A 10,155-nucleotide genomic window follows, 5' to 3' on the forward strand; every position below is an offset into this window, starting at 1 on the left:
ACGAGGGGGAGAAAAGGGTAGGTGTGAACAAGATAAGGGATAAAGTAGAAGGGAGGGGCCCAACCACAAAAGTCCACTACTCAAAGGGTAGGGGCATCTAAAAAAAAAATGGAGATTTCCAAAAAATTATTTGTTGAAGGAGTGTGGCAAACCAAAAAGGAAAACATGTAGCCCATTCAAAGATTTATGTGAATCTTCTGTGGTGGTGCAAGGTATGTACAAGCATGCTATGGAGGTTGGGGCCAGAGGTCCAACAAATGGTGGGTCTAGGTAGAACCAAGAATGAGGGGTTGTATTGGCAAGCCAAAGCGATAGGGTTGCTGATACAAAGGGAGGGTGATAGCCTTCTTGTGGAAGGAGTGAAAGGTAACTTGAAGGTTATGGGGGGTGGTTTTTTAAATCGAAGAGTGGGCTCCATGAGGGAGGTGCGATTTTGATAGGTGACCTTTTTGAACACATAAATAAGAAAACCTTGTGGATGTCCTTTTGCCCTAAGGTGGTGGTAGAAGAGATCGCGGATAGCAATGAAACCTTCCAAGGAGCTTTCCCCAATGATAAATTTTTTGAGTTCCGCAATAATGAAAGCCACTTTTAAGTGTGTAGGGTGCCACGAGATCCATGGGATGTAGTTATAAGCATTTAAGGGTTTTGATAGCAGCGAGAGTCCAAAAGGCTTGAGGAGGCAAACTTTGTTCCTTTAAAAAATCCTATGTCGAGGATAGTGGCATGGTTGGGAGAGATGTGGTTAGAGATTTTAATGTGATCTTGAAGCGGTTTCCCATAATCATTCAGACAAGAGGTCAGGGACGCCTTAGAGCCAATCCATAGCCCAAAGGCATCATCTACATACCGCTTGAAGTAGAGAAGGTGAGGACTATTTAAAAGGGAAGAAGAGGCATACATATACAACGGCAAAATTGGAGCCCATAGCGGTGCCTTTGACTTGTTTCCAAAAGTTTTCTTTGAAAGTAATATAGTGGTGCAACAAGATGAGCGCCGCAAGAGAGAGGATAAAGTGTGTTTTGAGAGGGTCAAAATGGGTAGAAAGGGAGGCTTTGAGAGTTGCGAGGCCATGGTTGATTGGGATACGAGGGTAGAGGGCCTCAACATCAAAGGTGAAGAGTAGGGTATTGGGTGGGAGGGGGAGTTTGTTAAGGTCCTGGATGAGGGTGAGAGAGTTTTTAAGATTTTTTTTAAAGGTGAGGAGGATAGGAAAAAGTTGGAAGTGAAGCCAAATGGAAGCTTTTTCAAAGATATAGTATCTATAGGAGCAAATAGGAGCATCTATAGGAGCAAATAGGCCGTGAGACAAAGGAGGGTTTGTGCAGTTTAGGGATGAAATAAATGGGGCAACGTTTAAGTTGCTTGTCAAGGGGCGAGAGGATGAAGTTACGATCTAAAGTAGGTAACATAAAAAATTGGATGGTAATGGAGGAGAGGAGGGAAGCAATAAAGGGAAAGGGGATGGAGAGGCAAGGCTTGTAAGTGGAGGTATCATTGAGGTGAGTGAGGGTGTTACTCTCGCACCAATCCAAAGGTAAGCCTAAGTTTTTGTCGGCAAGTTTTATGACAATGGAAGGATCCAATTTGAGGCTAGCTAAGGCTTGAGTGTGACAAAACGAGGAGGTTTAGAGGGTGGGAAGAAATTAGAGTTCAAAATAAGGTTAAGGTTAATATGGTTAGTGAGTAAGATTTGGTTGAGAGATGGGTTTTGCAAGGGTGGCTTCCATAGGGGATTTGGTATTTTGAAAGGAGAGGGTGGTAGAGTTGGATGATTCTTGAAGAAAAACTTTAGTTTGAAATCTCTTGCCATTTTGGTATGGGCGTTAAGAAGAGAAGTGGATGAAGGTTTGAAGAGGGGGGGGGGGGGGGGGGGGGGGGATATATTTTAAACTTAAAGCTAAGCATCACTTTTTAGGGAGGGAGAGTGTTTTAGGTGAAAGGTTATGCACTTTAAAGTTGGAAACACCGAGCTCCAAAGAGAAGGCTTTAAGCTTACCAAAAAGGAGAAGTTTGTAGTGTTGAGGATTTACAAGGGGTAGCCAATACTTCCTTCTCAATCGTCCTTTGCGGGTTGGGAGCTTGAGGTAATCTTTGTCTAGTGGTGATGCATCGGTGGTGTTAGAGATCCAAAGATGCAGGAGGAGGGGGGGACTTGGAGAAGGAAAGATGCACCCATGTAGTGGGGTGCTTAAGCCCTAATCCCTCCTCCCTCTTCCTCTTCCCAAGTGCTTTGCATTGTAGTGGGAGGTGTTCTTTTGAAAAAAAGTTTTCTTGTGGGAAGAGGAAGCGAGAGAAGAAATATTGGGGTGGGAAATGGTAGGGTGCTGGGGGCTAATGGGTTTAAGAGGGTAGACTAGATTAGAAGGTAAATTGCGGTGGTAGGTGTAGTGGGGTTTTTTTACATAAGGAGGAGATGCTTGGTGGGGAGATTCTAAAGTTTGTTTATTGGTTGGGCCTTGAGATGGTTTAGGAGCTATAGATTGAGGCTCCAACGGAGAAGGTTGAGGGTAGGTAGAGGGTCTAGGGGATTGGAAGGGTTTTTTAGAAGGTTCTTTGTGGAGAAAGGAAGGGTTTCTTGGGAGGGGGATAGGGTTTACTTGGGGAAGAGGAGGGGGGAAACACGGCTTAGTGTGACTTGCATTTAAGTGCCCCTTGGTGTTACTTGAACCCAAGTGATCCGCCACCACCTGCTCCATGAGTTCTTTTATAGTTTGTTCTTTGGGAAGGGAAATGACCTCCTCTTCCAATGCATTGATAGATCTTTTGCGTGCAAGTATGGCGTCTTCCTCCTTGGTAGAGGTTAGATGGGAATTCAAGATGTAGGTTTGGATATCAAAGAGCAAGAGGTTGAGAGAAGAGGTTTTCCATTCTTTAAGCTTAAGACTCCAATCATGTTTTGACATTAGTGGGATGGAAATCAAGAGAAGCCTATTGTTAAGATCATTGAGGTGTTCTTCAACGAGTGCGTGGTAGCCATCAAGATAAGATTGGAGGTTTTTTATGAGTAGAGTTTGTGCTTGGATGAGAGCTTGTGTGGAATCAAGTTGTAAACGTATAGTGAGTGAAGTGAAGTGAGGTTCGCATTGAGAAGAGCTTGGGAGGTTTGATACAAAGGCTATTGGGAGCTTTTTGGTTACAGAGTAACTCATTGAGATGTGCCAAGAAACTTTTAACTCTTTTTAATTTACCGTGTAGCTTCTTGAATTCCAAAATAGATTTGGAGAGAATCACCTCAAAATCCGCCGGTTTCTTGAGTTGTGGTAGTGATGCCAAATTGGTGGAGGGGTAAATTGAAGAGGAAACCTTTGGCGTTCCGAAAACAAGAGGTGTGTCGATGGTGGAGGATGAAGCTATATTAAAGCGGTTGTGGGTTAGGTCATTTTTGGCAAGCACCGAGGAGAAGTCAAAAGAATCTTCTAGAAGTTTTTCCAAGTCCTCCGTGATATGCTTGTAACGATTCAAAGCATGCGGGTTATCCGATAATGCGACGATGTTACCGGTGGGTGCGTGCATCGGACACAAGGGTGGACGAGGTTTCAGCCAAAAGAACCGTGGTGGCCGAGACAAAACCGGGGAGGGAGGGTGCGGGGGGCTTATCTCGTAGTAAAGCATCTTGCACACTTGTGGCTTCTAATTGCGAGCTGATTGGTTCTCTTAAACCTTGACAGAAATGGGCTACCTGCTGCTCTATGGTCATTGGTGGAGCATGACGTCTAAGTCTCATAGACTTTGAGTAGTACTCTTCCAAGGTTAAACTATATTGCTTCAATCTAAAGAACTCATTCATCTTCACGCTTTGTGTATAGGAGGTAAGTATCTTTCCTTCACTGCCTGTTTAATTTTCCTCCAACTCTGGGAGTTCTCCAATACTCCCATGTCACGACAATGTTGTTTCCACCATAATTTTGCTTCACCAGGAGGCACAACATCTCTAGCATCACTTGATTTGCAGGTGCAGTCTTTGCATCCAAGAAGTAATCATCCATAGCTTTGATCCATACTTCTGCACCCTTCTCAATGCATTTGTTTTAGCAATAACTTCTTCTCCTGAATCTCCGTATAGATAGCATCGTTCTGCGGGTTTTTCATTATACGAGTGATTTGAGGGTTCTCCTAAGTTTACACATATATTAACATTAATATTCTAGACTTAGACTTATCCATTCCACTAAAGGTTCAACCACATGACTTTACCAATCATGACTTATCCAGTCTATTAAAACTTAAACCAACTCGTGTGGACACCATATTATGCATTGAATTGGTCGTGAGAGATGTTTCTGTTTGTCTGTAGATCATTCCGAAATACTTGCCTCTTCAAACTTTTAAATAGGCTATCAACAGAGCTAGACGAGGAGTGTGACTGAAGCCAACGGCTCATTAGACCATGACTTGCACTAGTGGCAATATTCCCCGATGCCTTTCCCTCGACATTGAGCTGTCTACCATTATTCCCCTCACACTCTCTACTAGAAGTGCAAGCAGCTAGCACTGAAGTCATTGGCTTAATTACTTGAGGATAACCATCATAAGCTTCAATGTGATCGATCGTGCTAAGCTTTTCTGCCTCATGTCCATTTTGACGTTTACTCTTTCCATTTCTTCGGCCTTTGCCGTCTGCTCCGCCAACAGCCTGATAGCATCAATAAAAAAATGTGTTGAACGGGCCTGCTAAGGCAATGAGTTTTGGTGATTCGACTCTAGATTACGCCAACTAATCATTGATAGAAATCTGATATCTTCTATTTTAGTGGCACTAGAACAGACCTCTGCCATGGGTTGATTGCATAAAATATCTGATCTTTGAGAGTGCTTATCATGTCGACAAACATCCAAAGTACCCTCCAGCTTGATGATCTGCAAAATATTATGTAACATTTAATGGTCTAGTAACTTGTGTATAGCGGAAAATAGCATGAACATAGTGAGCATTTCATTAGAATAGATTCCTAATGAGAAGAACAACAGTGCTTGGGTGGAGAGAGCAACAAAAAGTATAACACCTAGTTACATAGTGTTGGTGGAACGCCGCGATCGGACGATGTAGCGAAGCGAGAACTCAAACCAACATACAAGATGTCAATCCGAGGGCGTACCTGACCCGACTAGTGCATGGAAACATCTCATGCAATGTCCTAAATGACAAGGCAAGGAAGAGGAAGGGTCACGAATGTCCTACAGGCGAAACAAATGCAGAAATTGCAAAAGTCTCCTATGAGCGTATCGGGCTCTCAAATGGTCAAATAGACATGAAACGAAGTCCAATCATCATGAAACTTAAGAACCTAGGCCTTAAGACTATGACAAACGCGTTTATGAGCTCAAATTCGACTTTTCCGAAAATGGCCCATATGGACAACCGCGATTGCCGCCACACCTAAACTCACTCAAATCGGATGATTGAGGGCTTGGAAGGCTTAGCTTTTGTACCTAGAACCTGTGTCTATGATCGAAATCGCAATACATATCATACATAACGCAAAATGAGCAAAATACACACGAGGGTGACCTAGAGCTTCAACCGCTCATTGCGTCGCGTACACACACTCAAACGCATCAACATGATCATCAACATGAAGCTAAGAGCATATGGAAGCAACACATAAAAGGTCTTTGCATTAGCATACCCGTGGGAGGAACGCATGCGTAGGTGAGCTCTCTTCACCAAGCTCCCAGAAATTACAAGTTGAGTTGTCCCCCCACAAAATGAGAGGATTTTGACTTATGAACCTAGGGTGGGTTATGCCAGATGGCCAAAATCTAATCATTTACAAGTTATAGAGTCATTCTGTGACCCCGTAACGATTACATAGTCCTTCTAGATCAATTTACGGGCTCATACGAGATCCCGTCAAATTATGACGGTGAAAGCGGTTTCACCGTAAATGGCCGTAAACAGCTTAAAATTGATAATCTTCAAGTGGAATCAAGTCCCAGATGCCAGTGTATCCTGTTGATGCACTGTTGTGTCAACACTCCTCCCTCCCGCGACCTTGTCATCCTCGACACAAGACCTTTGTGGGTCCGCCGGATTGTTGCTTTATCTTCATGGTCGTCCAATGTAGTCAACATGTGGCCATTACTTGCCATCTGTAGTGATTTTTTAAGCTTGTTGTCGACCGCCGTGTTGTAATTTGGTTGGTTGAGGTGTGTTGATGCTTGTCATTGCTTTGCGTTTGTAGCTCTGTTTTGATGGGCTGGCCAAGATTAGGTGCAGTAACCTTTGAAGCACTTTTGTGCAACTGGTTTTCCGCACACCTTTGAACTTCTTTTCGGTGTATTCCTTGCCATCTTTGTATGTGATGAATCAACTTGATTGGTGTCGTAAGATGATTGGCATCTTTGATCTATTCTCTTGGTCCTTTGTTATTTGACTTGCTTTGATGTTTTCCACTTGGTTTGTTGGAAAGCAAGATTTCCGTCCTTGGGTTTTCTTGCATAGGTGCAAGCCCTCAAGAGTCTTGCCTTCCACCTGTTCCTGTTCATTTTTGGCTGTCTTTTCTTGTGTCTATCCGTCCTCGGGTTTTCTTGCTTTTTTTGCAAGCCCTCAGGTTAGACTTTTAACTTGTTTTTGTATTTCAACTGCCATTCGACCATATTCTAGTGAATGTCTTTCCTTCGGCAGTCCTTTGTTTGAATCCTTTGTCTTGACTCTTGCTTGATTTTGGCGTATGTCGCATGTTATTCTGGCATTAGCGGCTCCTATTTTTGTATATTTGTTGGTCGTCTCTATGCCAGATTGTACTTTTCTACTCTGACTTGTACTTTTTCGAGATCTTTTCCATATTCTTGATTTGTTGTTGGCTTCGATCTCATTTGTGGACTCCACCCTTTCTTACTATGATCATGTATTTGGCGTCACCTTTGAGCACTTCTCAGCATCTTGTCTTTCATAACATGTTCACATTTTGCTCTACCATTGATCCATTTTCTGTACTGAGGATTTCCATGGGCTAATATGGTTGGAAAAATTCATACGGAGTTCCTTGATCTTGTGTCAGCAGTTGCGGTTTGACCATAGATTTTGCTCCTCTCTTGACCTTGATTCTCTGGTTTGCTCCTGCGCCATACTCCTTAAGGATCATCAATGTGTTCAGTTGGAATTCTTTGGTTGTTGATTTCTGAAGCTTGAGATCCAACTTCTTCTTGGAGTACTCCTTGAATTGTTTGTCCTCTCTTTGATTGTTGTGCTGCTTCGATTTTTCTTGGAAAATTGAAAAGGAAAATCGAAAAAAAACAAAACAAAGTAAAATCCCGGAATATACAATTGATTGCGATCAAAGTCTAGTCTATTTTTTGGAGTTTTTTGTGATCTTTTGATTGGACTCAATCTTACTCATCTAAATATCTAAGAAAATATAGAAAACAAGGTATATGAAGCTATATACATGTAGGTAGGGTAAAACAGTCCTGACTGACTTGAATCCCTCTCTTAAGTACTTAACGGGCATTATTATTATTCAATCGAAAGAAAGTAGCAAATAAGTGCAATAAAACGTGAGAAGCTTCTACGATGAAAACATTGCCCGCTCATATAAACTTCTCTCTCCGCTCTTCTTCTTTCTTTCTGTTGTTTGTTGTTCTCTCTCTTTTTTTTTCCTTTTTCTTTTCTCTCTTTCTTTTTTTTTTGCTTTTTTCTTTTCTCTCTTTTTTTTTGCTTTTTCCTTTTTCTTTTTCTGCTTTTTTTGTTTGTTTTTTTTTAAAAATTGAATGCTGAGAACTCCTCTCTCCCAATTGTGAGTTTACCCGGACGAATGTCCAAGCTTAACATGATAGTTGTTTGTGGTCTGGGGCTTCAACATTCCTTGTCAGGTGATTAATCCTTGGATTTCACCTACTGGAACCTTTGTGTGTCTGTGGTATCTTTTGTTGGAGATATCTTTTGCTTGGGTCTCCAGATTTGGTTGACTTCGGGCGTTGGCATCACGTAATCATTTGGAATGAGTTGCTTTTTGGCCTTTAGAATCCAGATTTGCCAACAATCCGCTTGTGCTCGGACTAGCTTCTTTGGTACCCAAATTTGCGTTGATTGAACTTTGCTAGTCCCCTTTGGTCGTTGTGATGGCTGCTGCTTCTTTAAAGTGGATCTGACTCACTTATTTACAGAAATTGGTTGCTTTGGGATCCATTTGTATTCCTGATCTTTTTGTTCTAGAAGCACTTTCTTTGGAACCCAAATTTCCTTTGTGTTCACTTCCAAAGTCCACTGCGGTGACCGTGATTGCTTCTTCTTCAGAGTGGATGTACTTGTTTGTGCTATAGGGTTGGCCTGTCTTGGGATCCAAATGTATTCTTGGTTCTTCTGCGCTTGCAGTGTTTTCTTTGGAACCCATACCTGTTTGTAGAATCCACTTTGTTGCAAAGGTTTTAGCTTAGTCTTTTGAGCTTTGGACTTCTTCTTTGGTTGCCCTTGCTTTGATTTTTGGTGTTGAAATCTGGATGTTGAAGCTACAATTTTTTCTTGTGAAGCTTCCTCTTTCTTGATCCAGATTTGCTTTTGTTCGAGCTGACTCTTTGGTATCCAAATCTATTGGTATTGCCATGCATGGTTGATCCGTTTGGTAGCCTGTGCGGGTTGTTCTTTGGTAGAGGCCATCGTAGCCGTCTTTGTTGCCACTTCAGCTATTGCGTTCTGTTTCTTTTTTGGCAAAGATGCTGCTACGTTCTCCCTGGGTTGTTCTTTTGCCCGGGGCTTTGGTTCATCGTAAAAAGCAAATGTGTGCTTTCCCTGGAATGACTGAAAGTGTAGGGCATTTTGTGACCAGTCAACCTGAGCGTTATATGCTCTCTGCCACGGTTGTCCTAGTAGTAGCTGATATTGCATTTGTGTGTCTTGGACAATGTAGAACTGATGGGTACACATGGTATCACCTAGTTGTAGAGGGATTACGGCCGATCCTATGACATTAGCTAGATCACCTTTGAATCCTTTTATGTCCTCTTCTATAGCTTGTAGCTCTACCTCGGCAAGCTGGTTGTACAAACTTAAGGAAATTAAATTTCCTTGTGCTTCTATATCCAGTAGTGCTAGTGCTTGCACTTTGTTGTAACCTGCTTGTATTTGGATGACTGGATCTACACATTTTTCATCCTCTTTTGAAGTGACCACCGTATGGGTTTGCATAGCACCGATGTGCAGTAGCTTCCTTCCTTCTAGCGCTTCTTCTCGCAACTTCACCTGTTCTTCAGACTTAAAGTTCTTCTTTGCCCTGTTGTCAATGAACAGATGAGACCTCTCCTCTCCCTCAGATTTTTCAATGTTATCGATACCGCTTTTGGATATAGCATTCATCACAAAAGGTTCCATTTTTTGTTTTTGTATGTTTTTACTTTTTTTTTGGCCTTTTGAGAAGTTTCTGATTTTTTTGAGATTTTTGTTTTCATAGGTTTTACTGGCATATGGTTGGTTTTATCTATGTTATCTTCCACTTGTTTGCCAGTGTTGAGACACAGTTCTTCAGGCTCGTCATCCAGTTTTGTTAATGCTTGTATTCCATAGCATGGCACCACTTCGTTACCTTTTGGATCACAAAATTTTGTCGTGGGCTCACCACTTATGGCGTATACGTCCAGAGTCGTTAAGATTTGGTCCCATTCTAAAGGTTCTAAGGCTTCTTCTGGAAAGGGTTCTGGGATATAATCCTCATCGTTAATGGCTCTCTCTAGGATGCACTCTTCTTGTTTTAGGCTTTCGCAATCTGAAGCTCCGCACATCCATAACTCCCTGGGTTTACCTATTCAAGATGGGACAATTGACTCAGTTGCTGTGGCCGAATCAAAGTCCTCTACAGGAGTCCTTGTGACTTTCCCGTACTTATGTGTTGTCAAGTTAACCCTGGTGGTAATATCCTCATTTCTCAGGTAGATATAATTATAACCCCAATCTTGGACCATCTTCAGTTGTCGCATGAAAGGTCTACCCAAGATGATGTCATAATTATTTTTCTTTCCAAAATCAACAATGGCAAAAGTATGTTCATACTCAATGCCACACGAGGTAACCATTGCTTTTTCCAAGAGTCCTAAAGGCCTTTCTAAATGTCCATCTGCTAGTTGCAGCTTCAACCGTGTAGCCCTTAGTGCTGGTTTTCCCCATTTCTTCCAGATATCCTTTGTGGCGATGGCAACTCCCGCTCTGCTATCCAAAATGGC

The sequence above is a fragment of the Adiantum capillus-veneris genome, chromosome 24 (genome assembly GCF_014529385.1).
Source record: "Adiantum capillus-veneris isolate H3 chromosome 24, ASM1452938v2, whole genome shotgun sequence".
Classification (NCBI taxonomy): Eukaryota; Viridiplantae; Streptophyta; class Polypodiopsida; order Polypodiales; family Pteridaceae; genus Adiantum; species Adiantum capillus-veneris.